Below are 15113 nucleotides of genomic sequence, written 5' to 3' on the forward strand. Positions count from 1 at the left end.
AGCGGCATTCTCTCGACGACATCGACTTCTTATCAATATAAGCGTGTCTTAGATTTTGCATTAGCGTAGTCGCTCAATTAACTGTAAGTCACGACTTAGCGATTCGTCACCGCTCGATTCGCGCGCACATCATTTATCTTCCTATCTACATTACGCACAGGAGATCGTGTATCCTCGCCGCGCGATCGTGTCGACTTTATTATTTATCTATCTTTTCTTCCTTTTTTGCCAATCGGTTGAATGTGAAATTCAACGGAAAGTGCGTGCGGCAGAACGTGAAAGTTTCGCACGCATCACAGTCGAAATAACGGGATAGCGTTTCTTGCCAGTCACGAATTTTGCGTCACGCATTTCGCGAGGTCGGTCGAGGCGCGATAATTACAATATGATATTCATAACCGGATTATACCGGAATAAACTAATTCTCATCAGACGAGAGACGCAGCGAGGCATTATGGGAAACGCAAGAAAATCACGTATCTATCTGTTACTTGATGTATTCAACCTATCCTTTTGTTATTGTCTGACTTTCCCACCTCTCCCTCCTTCGTTGTCTCATCGCTCTCTTGCGTTGCAACATGACGACAATTGCAATTCAACGGCGTTACTACGTAATAGCACGCAATAGCGATTCAATAAAAGCGCGATGATCCGCACGAGATAACATCGCTACTTCGGTTAGTTTGGGTAACCGCAATTAAACTCCCTTCAATTTTCCTACGCGACGCACAATGTGCGTCTCGCGCGCGAATAATCAACGGCCCATTGAAAGCTACAACATTTACACCCTCGTACCTCGCGTGAATCGAGCCGTTTACGCGTCTCGACGGGGAATTAAATCGCGCCTTTAATGTCACGCATATGTAATATAATATGGAGAGTCACGTGCACGACCTCTAACACAGAACCGTGACACGAAACTAGAGGATTGTTCTACCTTGAGACGATGCTCTCAAATTCCTGCGATATCTTATTCGAATGTCGAAGAGGGAAACCCTTATTCCTCGTCACTGTCACGTGTCACGTGTCACGTGTCGGTCCATACCGTTTTATCAGCAGCCATAATAAAAAAACATTTTCCGCTGAGTGTGGCTTTCTTAGTTTTTTTTTCCCGTCTGCTTGCCGAGACGAGAAGCTCGCGTCTTAGAGGGAAAAATAAGAAAAGAGAAGGCGGCAAAGGGGGGAGGGAGAAGCGGAGAGACGACGGCGACGATAAGATCGCCGGTGTTCTGTCGCGTTTTAATTACAATCGTGTTTTCGCGTGCTACATTCCTAATTTACATTTGCATTACGATATTCCGCCTAAATGACGCACTTGTGACGTGTATGTTACCTACGCATCGTGTACTCGCGTTTTTCAGTTTGGGCACTCGCTCGAAAGGAAAATAATTAACTTCTCTGCTATATTGACACATAACATTCGATTAATCGGTCTGTTTGCTCGACGCTCGAAATTCTCGCCAGTCGCGCGATCTGTGACACACTTATATTCCGCTCCGAAGTCACTCGCCCGTTTCGAATGTTGGGTTTATACGCTCCGAAGCAATGATAAGACGATTGATTTGCTTCGAAACTCCAATTTCAAGGATACTGATTAATGTTGCGAGAAAAATAGCGCATTCTTCTTTTACGTATATTTAGTACGCCAATATATAACGGGATAATGAAATATAATGCAGTTTATATGACAATAATGCAGCACAGAAAACTAATCCCTCTCTCTCTCTCTCTCTCTCTCTCTCGTATTAGAACGTGAAACGAAAGAGTTAGTAGCGCGTAATCTTGAAAAAGTAAGAAAAGAGATCGACAATGGGACAACAAAGAAGGAACTAGTTGGCAACTCACAAAGGAAAGTTTTCTTTTTACTGGATACGTCAGTCGTAATGTATTAAACAAAGAGTAACCGACTGACTCATCCGACCGCGCTCGTAAATCGATCGATAATCGAATAATACAGCTGCTAACCATACGCGAGTGACAAACTCTACCAAAAATCCGCCCCAAGGCTATTCGGACGTCCGTTCGTTTGTTGATCGTAGGCAACCTTTCCCCCATCTTTGGTGTAGACCTCGGACCAAAGACGAGACCAAATTGAAAGTTACATCTCAAGGGTTACCGGCTACTAAACTGCAGCGAATGTATATTCGGTTGCGCGATCGACCGCACAATGGTGAAACATGAATCAGCTCGCGACTGATTATTACGGGCAAGTGTGACTCGCGCAAAGGAATTTCGCGAATACCGCTCGCTCATTGTCACTAAGCCCTTGTCCTTCGCGGGCTGACTTACAACCGACTACTGATAACCTCGAGGTGTGTAATTTCGCAGACAGTGGCGGCGACGGCGGCTTATTTGAGGAGCGGCTTGTCTCTCGACAATGTTACTTTTTACGATTTATTTGCGATATGACGTTGACATGTGACACGACATGACGACACGCTCCTCGTAGTTGCTAGTCACACGATGACAACCAGTACGCAGAGATAACGATGGCGAAGGATCGTCGACAAGTGCATCCGATAAGCGAGCAGACAGAAGTTAATCCGAACATCCTCATGCATTCCTGTACATGGCGCGTGGCGAATTTTTCCGACGATCGGCTCGAAAAAAAAATGTCGCAGTGGTGAAAGTATTGTTCGCTCGACCGCGCGGCCAATAGAGTCTTGCGGGAGAGGACTTTACTCCGTTTCGACTTCGTTCGGAGAAAGTTCGCGGAGGTACCGCCGATTTCAAGGATACTGTCGTTGTTTATGATAGTTACGGATTATAGAGACGTAACGATGCGTGAGTTTCAGGACGAGGAAGATGTTTTATGTTTAAAGTTCGTCGACCAAGAGGAAGTCCTATCTATTCCATCGTATTGATTTTTATTATTGTTAGAAAACGATTACTGACAATTATTTGCTCATAATTTTTCTTACAACGTTCTCCCTATCTCTCTTCTTTTCTTTTTTTTTTACTCACTATTTTCCTCAACTCTTAATGAAAGAATATACAGCCCACGATTGAAAGCGCACACACAAAAATAACGTCTGTATAACAATAACGAGCAATACGCACAGTCGATTAGAGTTACAAAACGTGTTTAAGGAGCAGTAGTGATTCTCGATACGCGCCGCGATAGCAACTGCTAGAAAAGGATAAAGAAAGACGGCAATCAAGGAGAAGTGGTTTTACCCGCACGTAACCGGCATCTCAAATAAGTGGCTCTTTCACCTTGTGATTCAGCACAATACATCAATATCGATTATTGTTAGGACTCGCGTAAAAACCCGATGGCATTTGATCAATCGACGTGTCTATTCCAGACGCGAATATTCCAGTTTTCAAACTTTTTCTAATATGTTTTATTCGAGCAAAATACTGTACATATCAACATTTGAATAATAAATTTAATACGTATTTCGATTTAGAGTAAATACACACTTAGGAACGAATGAGAGAAATCGACATTTCGTGATAGACACAATGTTTGCTTCACTGGATCGAGAAAACTTGGCTCTTGTATGCGAATCATGGATAATTGGATAATAATTGCGTATACTAAGTAAGAGAGGTAATGAACGCGTCCGGTTGACAGCAGATCGCTATATTTAAGGAAACGTTACGAAACTTCCAGAAACTAATGAATAATGATACGACATCAAGCAGCAATCAAACAAGTGGAATCATATTGCATGTCAACGTATTGTGCAATTTCTAACTAAATAATGCCTCTTGGTCGAAATCTATTAGCCACGAAGCTCAGTCCAAAAGTTAGCGCGTCCGTTTCAGCTTCGTGTTGTTAGTGTGTCATTTATGTTTGTTTATGTTCTTTTTTATGTATTTATCATATTTTACAGAAAATTCATCCCGATTATCCTTTTATTCTTAGTAACATATTATCGTTTTATCATTTATTACTCTCTCCGTCCTTTCTTTACTAACTGAAAGCACTTTCGTCGTAATTAAAAAATAATTCGACTCTTGACAAATGAACGACTCTTTGCCTTCGATTCTTATGCGATACCCAATCGTGAGAGGTGAATGCAACGGGCGAGCAAAGAACCGGCCGCGTGATAAGCGAAGTAGAAGAACGTATCAGCGAATGCAGGACTGGTTATGATGTTATCCGCAGCGATACACGCGTAGGCGCGTACATGAATTTATCGAACGCATACGTTCGCCATGACCGACTCAATCGCGGTGTCAGGGTGGGCTTTATAATTAAGTGTCCTTTTTTCTTTTTCCTCCAATAAGTTGCTCTCTCCTTTAACGCACGTGCATGCGCGTATTGCGAGGAACTCCTGCGTGTGTACTACCGTGTGTACCACTCGGTTATTATTTTTATTTTCACGCACAAACGTACGATAACGTTAATGGACACGCTTCTCTTTATTCTCGAAATATTATATTAAAGAAACGCGTCACTTATCTCTCGAGGGATTTCCGAAAATAATGATTAATTTGCAACGAGAGATGCACGTGCTCCTCTCGCGTCAGATAACACTCCTGCGCATCCGAGAACAAGGAGCGGGGAGTAACGTCTCGTCTCGTCAATTTCAATGATACCCTAAGAGTCACGTCATGACTAGTCACGCGGTACCAAATCTTCAAGTACCGTCGCGGTCCCCAGGAGTTTCCGAGTGTTAGCGCGACCGCGATACACGCCGCGACCCGATCGGCGAGTGCGATTTAAAAGGCATGTTCGTTTGTCGTGACAGCGTCGCTGATAACGGGAAAATTCTTCTCGGTGCACGGCTAGCTGAGAGACGTCAGTGCTATCGTGTACGATAGCGACTGCGAGCAAGGAAGAATCTGTGCGTGACCTGCCTCTTCTCCTGTCCTCAAAAAACTGGTATGTCTTCTCGCATATCTCGATATATATTATTGGTTCACCGTGATCTCCTGCTATATATAGAAAGGACGACTGACAATCAATTCGTCATCGTCGTCGTTAACCCTGGAATGCGATGACCCGCCATTTACCTCCTCCTTATATTTTTCGTCTCGTGACTTTTGTCGCACAACTCGACCACGCGTTACTCTACATCCATCACGACAATGTCGCTCGTGTCTGTTCGCGAAACGTTCGCAACTCCTCCGACATCGCGATTATGAGTGAGTGATATTAGCTCGTACATATTTCACGACGATATCCTCGAGATCGTCCATCGGAACTTTCTTTAAATAGCTTCGTGTACTTCCTTGTACGTAGCGAGAAAATTACATGAAATTCTGCTAATATAATGACGGCCGTCTATTTCTAAGCGTGGAGTCTTTCGGAGCGTCTCAAATATTTATTTCGGACGTATTAACGTCGCGAGGTCGCAATCTCGGGCGTTTTAATTGCCCGGACGCTCTTATCATTTTCATTGCTATGTTTTATGGCTGTCTAGCCACGCATCATCGCGATAATACGAGTAATTTGCTAAAACGTTAAGAAAAACAGTACAATACAAGTACTTTGATAAAGCGAGCTTGACAGTTTTAATGATTCATTCTTGACGTTTAAGAATGCGTCTTCTGCGGCCGAACCTCGTGTCTCGTCGCTTCGTCGAAAGTAATCTACACGTCCGCGCCGTGGAAAACGCTTCCCGTCTGCCGGCGAATATGATGACCTAGTGACACGTGAAACGCTATTAGCGCAGTTATTGTACCGGTACGGAACTTTCGTTCTTCTTTTCGTGAAAGTGTTGCCCACATTGTTTAATTGCGATTATTATTAACCTCGCCCGCTTTTCATCTCCCGCTGGGGAGAACGCGTGGGGCAGCTAAGAGTCTCACGCTTCGGCTGGACGTAGTCAAGCGAGTATCCGAGCGTAGTATCCGGCGACTTATTATTTTTTCATTTGATGATTCGCGTAACGACGTTTCCAAAGGCGCTGCTATATTCGCGAATAAAATTTATTCGGGAAACGTACGTCGCGTTACGTCGAAATCGAACGTCTGAATCTCCTTAGAATATCTTTGCAATAAGAACGAGAGTTTTTGTTCATTATTTATATATTTAATATATTTAATATGTCGCGGTCATCCTTGCCAATATGGCAAATTAAAAAAATAGCGGATTAACATCGTAAATGAAGATTTGGAGATACACTCGTTCCTTCATCGTTGGATATGCTGACTGTTGAAAATTGTTTTGCGGTTGGAGTACAATCTGAGAGAAATGGCGATTATTTCACCGCTAGGAAGGAATCGTTTATAAGCTTACGTAACATGAATGTTAGATGATTTTTATGACTTGGGTTAGACGCGTACGAGTGAATCGCAATCTTTCCGTTAGCTTTAAAGGAATTTTACATCTATAGAAATCCCATCTAGAAGAATCAATTGCCAGGATATTTTAAGCTAAATTTAAACTTTTGTCCTGAGGTTCTGAAACAAAGACCGGACATGAAAGAATCGCGTACGAGCGCCGTATATCTAAAAAAAAATTGTTTTTCAACGGAAAGATACCGGCAAGAAGTGCGGCTACTATTTTTGCAGGTGCAGGTATTACCTGTTTAAGAGTTCATTATTAAGAGGATACACGCGTGCATGAATTTGCGAGAAACTTCTCACTATGTAGAAGGTAACATCGCTACATGCAATCTGTGAGTCATCGACGTCGTCTAATTGCAAATTACGCTGTCTGAGCGGGGCTTCGAACGATTGTCAAAATCTGATAAAGTCCAAAGCAGAGGGTGAGTTTGAGCGGGAGAGTCTCAGGTGGATGGAGAGAGGCGCAGAGAGGAGTGACGCGAGAATCCGCGTCGGGTGCAGACGATTTGAGGGGCGCTGCCAAGTTCGGTCTCGTGCATGTGCAAAATTAAAACGCACGCACGTGCGTGCGTGCGTACCTCGCGGGGGTATCTGTGCGCCCGCTGCGACACACGGCCAGTGACACAGAGGAGACGCGCGCGAGGAGACAGCAGGATAGAGAGAGAGAAAGAGAGAGAGAGAGAGAGAGAGAGAGAGAGAGAGAGAGAGAGAGAGAGAGAGAGAGAGAGAGAGAGAGAGAGAGAGAGAGAGAGAGAGAGAGAGAGAGAGAGAGAGAGAGAGAGAGAGAGAGAGAGAGAGAGAGAGAGAGAGAGAGAGAGAGAGAGAGAGAGAGAGAGAGAGAGAGAGAGAGAGAGAGAGAGAGAGAGAGAGAGAGAGAGAGAGAGAGAGAGAGAGAGAGAGAGAGAGAGAGAGAGAGAGAGAGAGAGAGAGAGAGAGACAGAGAGAGAAAGGTGTTGTTGAAGGAGGTGGCGCTGAAGAAGGGAGAGGTTAGGGGAATAGAGGGGAGGTTGAGGAGGTAGAGGAGGAGGAGGAGGTGACGGTGGAGGAGGAGAGGGGCGAAGGCTTACCGTATGCCGTGTGTACAGAGAGAAAACGACGACCGCGACTCGAACGAACCTGTGGAGCCGCGAGTCGGCGAACGAACCGACCGAAGTACGAACCGCTCACCGATTCCAAAGTCCACCGGCAGGTAGGCAGGTTCAGTTGTCTCTGAACCCCCGAACTGTTCGGACGTGTTTTCCAGAAGCTGCTTTTCATCATCGCGCGGTTCGCGATCTCCGTTGACGGCACGGTACTTCAACACGCGCTTACACCCCGCACGTGCACTGTCACGCGCACGCATTACACACGTCGCTGGGGGCTGAAGTGCTCGTGAGGAGACCGAGAGGAGAAACGAGGGGGGATTCGATCGGTCGGGAAATCGAACGTTCACCGGGAAAATCGATCCGCGCAACGTCGCGAGAACGGGCCAGCCGCGGCTGTCGCGCACCCTCTTCCTCGTCGGTAGAGACCCTCGCGAGAATCAACCACCTGTCTCCCTCGGGCCACCGAAGACGTCGAGACGCCGCGAAACGAAGGGGAAAACGAAATCGTCGTCGAGTCGAACGAACGATCTGCTAAGACGTAAGTAACTCGACACGATGAGGGACCTGCGATCAATGGGGGGTTGCTCACTAAAGGGGTAGTTTTCTCGCCGACTCTGCGTGACAATGCAATATATTTCATTTGCGTGCACAAATCGCTCGTGCATACGTACGCCTTTATCGTCGCCGCCAATGAATCGCGTTTTAGTCGGGCGAGAGATAATTCTATCTCGCGTTTAGAAAGTAAAGATGCCAAAGTGGGGGTCGGGACAGCGCGATAGAAAACGAGAATACATATGTGGGTAACGCGTGGTCCATTATTGGGCGCTTACGACCGGCGCGAATGCAGAGAATCGGGTTATGCTTTGGAAACGTTTCACGCTGAAATTGAACCCCTACCGCGGCGAAGCAAGGAGGAAAGAAGGGAGAGGGAGAGGGGCAATAATATTATTTCATACGTCTGGATCGTGACGGAAAGTTTGCGATAAGTAAAAGAGAACGCGCTCTCTCGTGCGCGCGAAGTCGCTTACGCATTGCTCGCGCCGAGAGATGTGCGTTTCTTTCCGTTTGTAAAACGTAAACACAACAAATAAAACACTCGTACGAAGCGGCGAGACGAAAATTTCAATCGTCATTCATACAACGCGGCTTACTTTCCGGCTTGTTCCCGACGCTGAACGGCAACGTACAGAGATGATGACGTTCAAATAATTTTCTTTATTGCAAAGTGTGCCAATCGCACCGTGCGTATTTTCTAATGTTAGAAAAGTCTTTCGCTCTGCAGTAACAGGGATTTGTACGTCGCATACAGTAATATCGCATCGTTACGCCCGTTCGCTACAAATAGTCGCGATATTGGACGCGTTTCGTTCCACTGTTGTGGAGCTATAATTACCGATATAGCACATTCAACATACAACGAAAGGAACGCAGTTAGTGTGTGTTTCGGAGCGAACTCATAATAACGAACAGATAAAAGTTTGTCGCTTTAAGATGTTACAGTATCACGATATTTATGCAGTATTGCACTATTTTCTACGGCATCATAGACAATGATTATTATATATATACATATATATATATATATATGTATATGTATAAAAAAATACATAAAAAATTTTAACCTCACGGTGATTCGCTTCGTAATATATATTCATAGATGTTCGTAAATGCTTTCACTCGAATATCACATGACTTATAGATGATCGTCCGACCGCATATTCGATACGATCGATCAGAATATTCGCACGAAGAATACGTTTCACGTATCGCAGTGTGAGACGGAATATGTGTCAATGTGCCTGATTACGCATACTTCGACATCCACGCAAATGCAGGGTCGATTATATATTGATTACATTATCAATTTTAACTACGTTAAAAATTCTTCATGAAAGATAAATTATAGGAAAAATTATTACCTAACGAGAATTTCATTTCGCACACCGCCGGAGAAATAAGACTTGAACGATTTTAATTTGCCGGTGATTTCCTCGTTATTTTATCCGGACGTAACGAAGGAAAGCTCCCGGCGATCCTTTCTAAAGAAATATACGATTACTCCAGCGTGACACATTGTGCAGGAATTTCAACAAAGACCGTTACACTTGCAGCTGCATTGAATTTTTCTCTGTAGCACGTTGCTCGCGATATTATGGCTTTCGCGGTGACAGCAAATAGTTTTGCTTCATATATTTGCCGAGGTAAATTTTTTCTCCCGACGGAATTTCCGAGAATCCAGGACTTTAAGTTGCTAAAGCGCAAGATTATAAGAAATTTTCTTTTGTTCTTTAATTAACTTAAATTTTGAACAGAAACATAAAAGCACCAGCTATGATAAAGATATATACATATGGATCTTTGTTCATATGGATTGTGCATTTGTTATCATTTTATCTCACACCTCGCAATCGCAAAAATGATTTATAGTATTCTTTTCGTATTAATATCAGCGAAGAGACCAATTGCGCCAATACATCTTATATGAATAATTACTTTTATTTGTATCATACGATTGTAGCCGTGTTTGTGTAATATCGAGCGGCGGAGCGACCCAGCGTAATGACTAATTAAAGCCGCGATAAGAATAATGAAATATTTCAAAATGGCCGCATGGGAGGCCACAGCGATGTGCGCTATGATGCGCGGTAATGTAATGAGGCGGAATGGAGTTACGAGAACATCTAATGATCGCGTAATACCCTCTCGGCGATCTCCTACAACGTCAGAATTTAGAGTCATAGTACGTATAATCACATGTGTATGTACGTGTGCGCATGTACGTGTATGTTGGTCTTCCTGTTTTTCGAGCGCGCGTTCTTTATAATCACCCGCGACGTAAAGACTTTCAGCACGCCCGACACATTCGTCGACACTGAGTAACGATTTTTCTTTCTTCCGACGTAACCGTGCCACGCGAATAATTCCTATTTTTTCTCCTTTTGTTATTCTTTTTTTTCGCTCGTACGTGGCGCGTAACTGAGAGAGCATGTAACGAAATCTTTAACGACAACGTGTGCAAAAGGCACGGAGGAAGCCGGGGAGAATCGTTAAGACTTTTATGACCGTCAAGTGCGGCATAAAATTGCGCTGTGTGCGCCTTTAAAGACATCATAGTTAAGCGACGGAGATAACATTACGTTTTCCGGCTTATTTGACATGCCGTACAAGCGCGCCGAAATACGTTACCAACACTGCCGACTCTTGAAGAGCACTTCTCGTCATCGCAAGCTAAGATATCATCAAAGTTACTTTAGCACATGTCACAAAGGCTCTCTGAACATACTAACGGATAATAATATACATAGCGCAAAGTATTTCGGATTTACCAACGCACGGTGGCATTACAGATTTCCTACGTTCTTAATTATAGTAATACTCGATAGAAATTAATCGAATATTAAGTAACATCTGCTGCGACGAACATTCTAGTAGAGCGTTTATCTATTTTTTTTCTTTTTTTTTTTTCACACATGCAACTCGTGAATAGGTCATTATATCGGTTCGTCACGTTTAGCATATTCCTCCGACAGAAATCTTCCGATGTAGCATAAGTATCGTAATTAATACGGTAGCTTCCTCCACAGTGTCAATATTTTTTACCCGAATAACGTAAATGACATATCGCATTAGAGATGTGAAATATATAAACGAAAATTATCCGGATGAAATTGAAAAAAAATTAATTAAATATCCAATAATATATATGTGTGTGTGTGTGTGTGTGTGTGTATATGTATCAATTGGAAAATATTACTTTTTATCGTACATTTTATATTTCATATATTTACTCCAACGATGACAAGAAATATATACATATATGTAGTTAAAAATAAAAATTTAATCATATATTGAGTTCACGGAAATAACAAGTAGGTCTAAACTTTTATTTTTATTGTCCGAAAGGTTTTTAAGTACTGCATTTTGAAGCGACGCGATTATATTATCTCGGCTTAAACGCAGGCAGCTCAAAAGATCTCACATTGCTCAATATTGCAATGCTAATCGAGATTCGAGATTTTAAGTATACGCGCTTCAGCGTACACGTCCGTCGCACAGATCTCATAACGGTCAACATATTTACAGTTACTTTTACATGTCTCGCAGAAGTGTTAATAATGACAGTTATCCCTCTCTCGCTCGAGGCGCGCGTCGACCAAATTCTGAATTGACCATTAGCCGGCGCGATGCATAATAGGTCAGAGTTGCTCGATGCATTTTACGACGAGGATTACACGTCGATGCGGGCACACCTTATCTGACTATTCGTTGTGAAATGTTCGCAACATTCACGAGAGCCGATCGTTTCGAGGACTTTCTAAACCGTGGTGAATATAGTATCCGGCCACGTGCGTGCATTTGTCTCGCGTCTCTCAGTCAGTACAAGCGCGCATACACGAGCACATGCGAGATGCAATAAAGCCTCGGAGTGAGCAACGTACGAGTGTATCGGCACTGACTGTGACATACCAACGGGATTGTACAAGTGCGTTATGAATGCACGTAAGACGACTTGCGCGAGACGCTGCGTTTGAAACAAAAAAGAAAAAATGAAAGAAAAACTCGATCAAACGCTCCGCGCTTCAGAATTATTCCGAAGAATTATTCGTTAGGCCCCTGAAACTTCGCGTGTTGGATTTTCCTTCCACCACGGTCGCCTCCTACTGTTTTCGGCAAATTAATACCGCTTATCAAGAATCGTCGGGAGATTGCGCGCGATTTAATCTCGTTGTATGTGGGGCGGAATGTACATAAATAGATCGCTATATTTAGTCCGCGATCGCATGCGCAGATACGGCTCTATTAAATCGCATGTAATGAGATCGTGTTGTGCGTAATGAAAACGAGGATGAAATGGAAATTAATCTCGTAAGATAGAAAAATGCATTCGGAGCTGCAATTTAATGTTTTCCACGGCATACCGCGTCTTATTATCGCGGCGCTGCGGGCGATTTTGCGCAATGTAAAAGCCATTTTTGCCACTTTTACGAAGCGCGTCATAGACGTGTGTTAGTTCGATCGAACGGCGTCGCCTTTCACAGCTCTCCGCGCATCGAAATCGCCGGGGAGCGTCGAGCGAACGCGCGAGAAAGTTAAATCCAACGAGACGTCGTTTATAATCGGCATTAGCCTAATTCTACGGCTAGAACAATGTACGCGCTATGACGCGTACACGTGCCGATACATACGTGAGTTTTACACGCATGCGAGTGACGTGTAATTCGGCGGTCACGGACGCGAATGAACGAATATTGTTCGTCAGAGCAATTAAGTTTTCGAAGTCGTCGATACGATAAATCGCGAATCGCACGCAGCTTTCGCAACCGATAATCGCCGCGATGAGGCATCGGCCAGGAGACTCCCGATCGTTATCTTCCCAGATTAAGTAGGTGGGCAAGGAAAGAAGAAAAGAGAAAAGACGTTTGCTCATCAGAAGGCGTCGTGCGAGATTCGCACGTGCGAGAGTCGGGCGTGCAATGCAAAGAACGTCTTTCGTCGACGTCGCGTACAAGGTTGGGGAAGCGAAAGAAACGCGCGTCGTAATTAATATTGACAAATATCAACCTCCGCGAAGGATTCGTGAATGCATCATCCAACGAGAAAACAGCGCCACGTGCGTTCGCATGTTCAAGCGGCGCGCGCCTTGGACATGCGTGCACGCATGCCGAACGTATGGAGGCGTGTAGCTCAGTGGCACCTTTTCCTCGCGCAAGGATCTCTTCTCTCGTCGTCGCTCCTGTATGTGTGTATGTGCGTGCCGAACGGATCGGTGTCATCTCTGACCCTGACGACGAGAAGGAGATATTCGCGTAGAAATTCGCGTCGAAGGCCAGTCCCGGCGTCGTCAGAAAGTTCCTCTATACTTCTCTTTCTTCTCTCCCCCACCTTCCCTTCTCTCTCTCTCTCTCTCTTCTTTTTCATACCTTTACCACGAAATTCACGCGAGCAATAAGAAGGAATTAACGTGCTCGTTCTCTTTGCGGGTCTCGCGACGGTGCATTCGATATTGTGTAATATTAAACGGGTCAAGATCCGCTTACACGCCGGTCAATCGACACTGACGTAATGAGAATCATTATTGCTCACGTGTCGAAGAAGGAGGTGTCCAGCTCCTCTGCCTCGGAGAACGACGGAGGCGGCAATTAGAGCGATTAGCAATGTTCGTTAACCGAACGTGTAATTTTTCGCGGATCGATAGATGAAAGGAGAGAGTTGTTAAGCCGCGGGCTATATATACCGTTGCATGCCGGTTTACCTGTCTTGCGGGTCGCGCAGTGACGCGCGACATTGTCGCCTGATCGATCGAATCGATCGGTTGATCGATTCGATTCGCATTCGTCCCGGAAAGGCGCCCGGTGCCGTACGAACATACGCACGATCTTGATTCTCGCGGCGACCGATGGCACCGAGCTTGATGATGTAATGCGTAATGTGGCAATTGATGCGATCCCTCCCCCCCCCCCTCCACTGATATCTGACTTCGAACGGTACTTATTCGAAGAAGGTCGTTTATTTGGAAGGAATGTCACTGTGCGTGTGTGACGCAACCGTGCGAATTAAGGAATCATAATCTTCGATTGCGTAATAGGCAGATTGTTAACTGTCGACGTTGAGAAAAAAGAGACGCACGAATGCATATGCAATATTGACGATACCGCCGCGGCTGCTCTGTTTAGTGTAGAAATATAAAATTAACTCTGTGGATTCGCGCGTTTTTGTTTTTAGCGCATCAATGACAATAATCAAGACGTATCAGGATGATTCCGTGATTTTTCATCACGAGAGATGTTTTATTTTGTTGGCCTCACGTATACATAATCGAAACTGGATCGTGACGCGCAAGCGATTCGCAAAGAGCGTTGTCGCAAAAAAGACACATGACAAAACGGAAGAATCTACCTAGTGTGTGTGGCTGCGTGCGATTTGTTGACAATAATGACGCCATCCAAGGCCGCTAATGTAAAGATTCGCCGTTACCGCCGGTAAAACCGCGTCGACTTCTCTTCTCTCCCCTTTCGCTTCACCCGGAAACGCGCGCGCCCGATGACATATAATATATATCGGATTGAGCAATCGCCGAATCCGCCGGGAGAAAACGCGGTCCGGCCAATTTAAGAGCGCCTCGAGACAGGCGGGGAAAAAAGCTCTCGCGAATCCTCTTGCGGTATACAGACGTCCTGAGTAAATAGCCGCAGGTAGATTCTTTCGCGCGCTCTCGCACCTTGCGACCTCGATTCATCGCCACGGCCTTCCCAGATCGTCCGAGACGGTCGTAGACTCCCAAAGAGTCGACACGAAAGTACAGCAGTCGCGAATCTCGCTCTCGCTGTGTGCGTGTCGCGCGTATACGTGTGTACGTGTTTATAGAAATTTCAGCCTGTCGCTCGTCTCTCGGATTCCCCCCGTTTTCTCGGATACCTGCTTCTTAGCTTCGTATGCTGCCTTAGCGTATCCATTGGGAATGACAGGATGTTTTATTATTATTATTATTATCGGGCACGGTTAAATCATAACGAATTCGACGCGTGCAGTTTCTTCATTAAATTTTATCACGGACATTATTATTATTTCCATGGGTCGTTATTTCAAATATATGTGTGTCATTAACTTTTATACATCGAATTATTTAATTCGAATCCAACGAAGGATTACACCGTACATTAAATTGAAAATATTTTTAATTTTGTGACTTCGCGCGCGAACTGTACGCGCTAGGGATTGGAAATAAGAGTGATAACACCGCAGTTGTCTCATAAAAGTATAAGATACGCGATCTTTGGTAAA

General features: G+C 44.5%; 1 protein-coding gene across 1 annotated transcript in view; it reads left to right on the forward strand.

The window, feature by feature from the left end:
• The first annotated feature begins 7345 nt into the window (after positions 1-7345).
• The window catches only part of LOC105182085 (UNC93-like protein), a 49949-nt gene continuing 42181 nt past the window's right edge, over positions 7346-15113 (forward strand). Inside the window, exon 1 of the mRNA XM_011139243.3 lies at positions 7346-7869. The gene's annotated coding sequence lies outside the window, so the exon portion shown is untranslated. The remainder of the gene's footprint in view (positions 7870-15113) is intronic.

This window comes from Harpegnathos saltator, unplaced genomic scaffold (assembly GCF_003227715.2).
Source record: "Harpegnathos saltator strain DR-91 unplaced genomic scaffold, Hsal_v8.6 scaffold5, whole genome shotgun sequence".
NCBI lineage: Eukaryota > Metazoa > Arthropoda > Insecta > Hymenoptera > Formicidae > Harpegnathos > Harpegnathos saltator.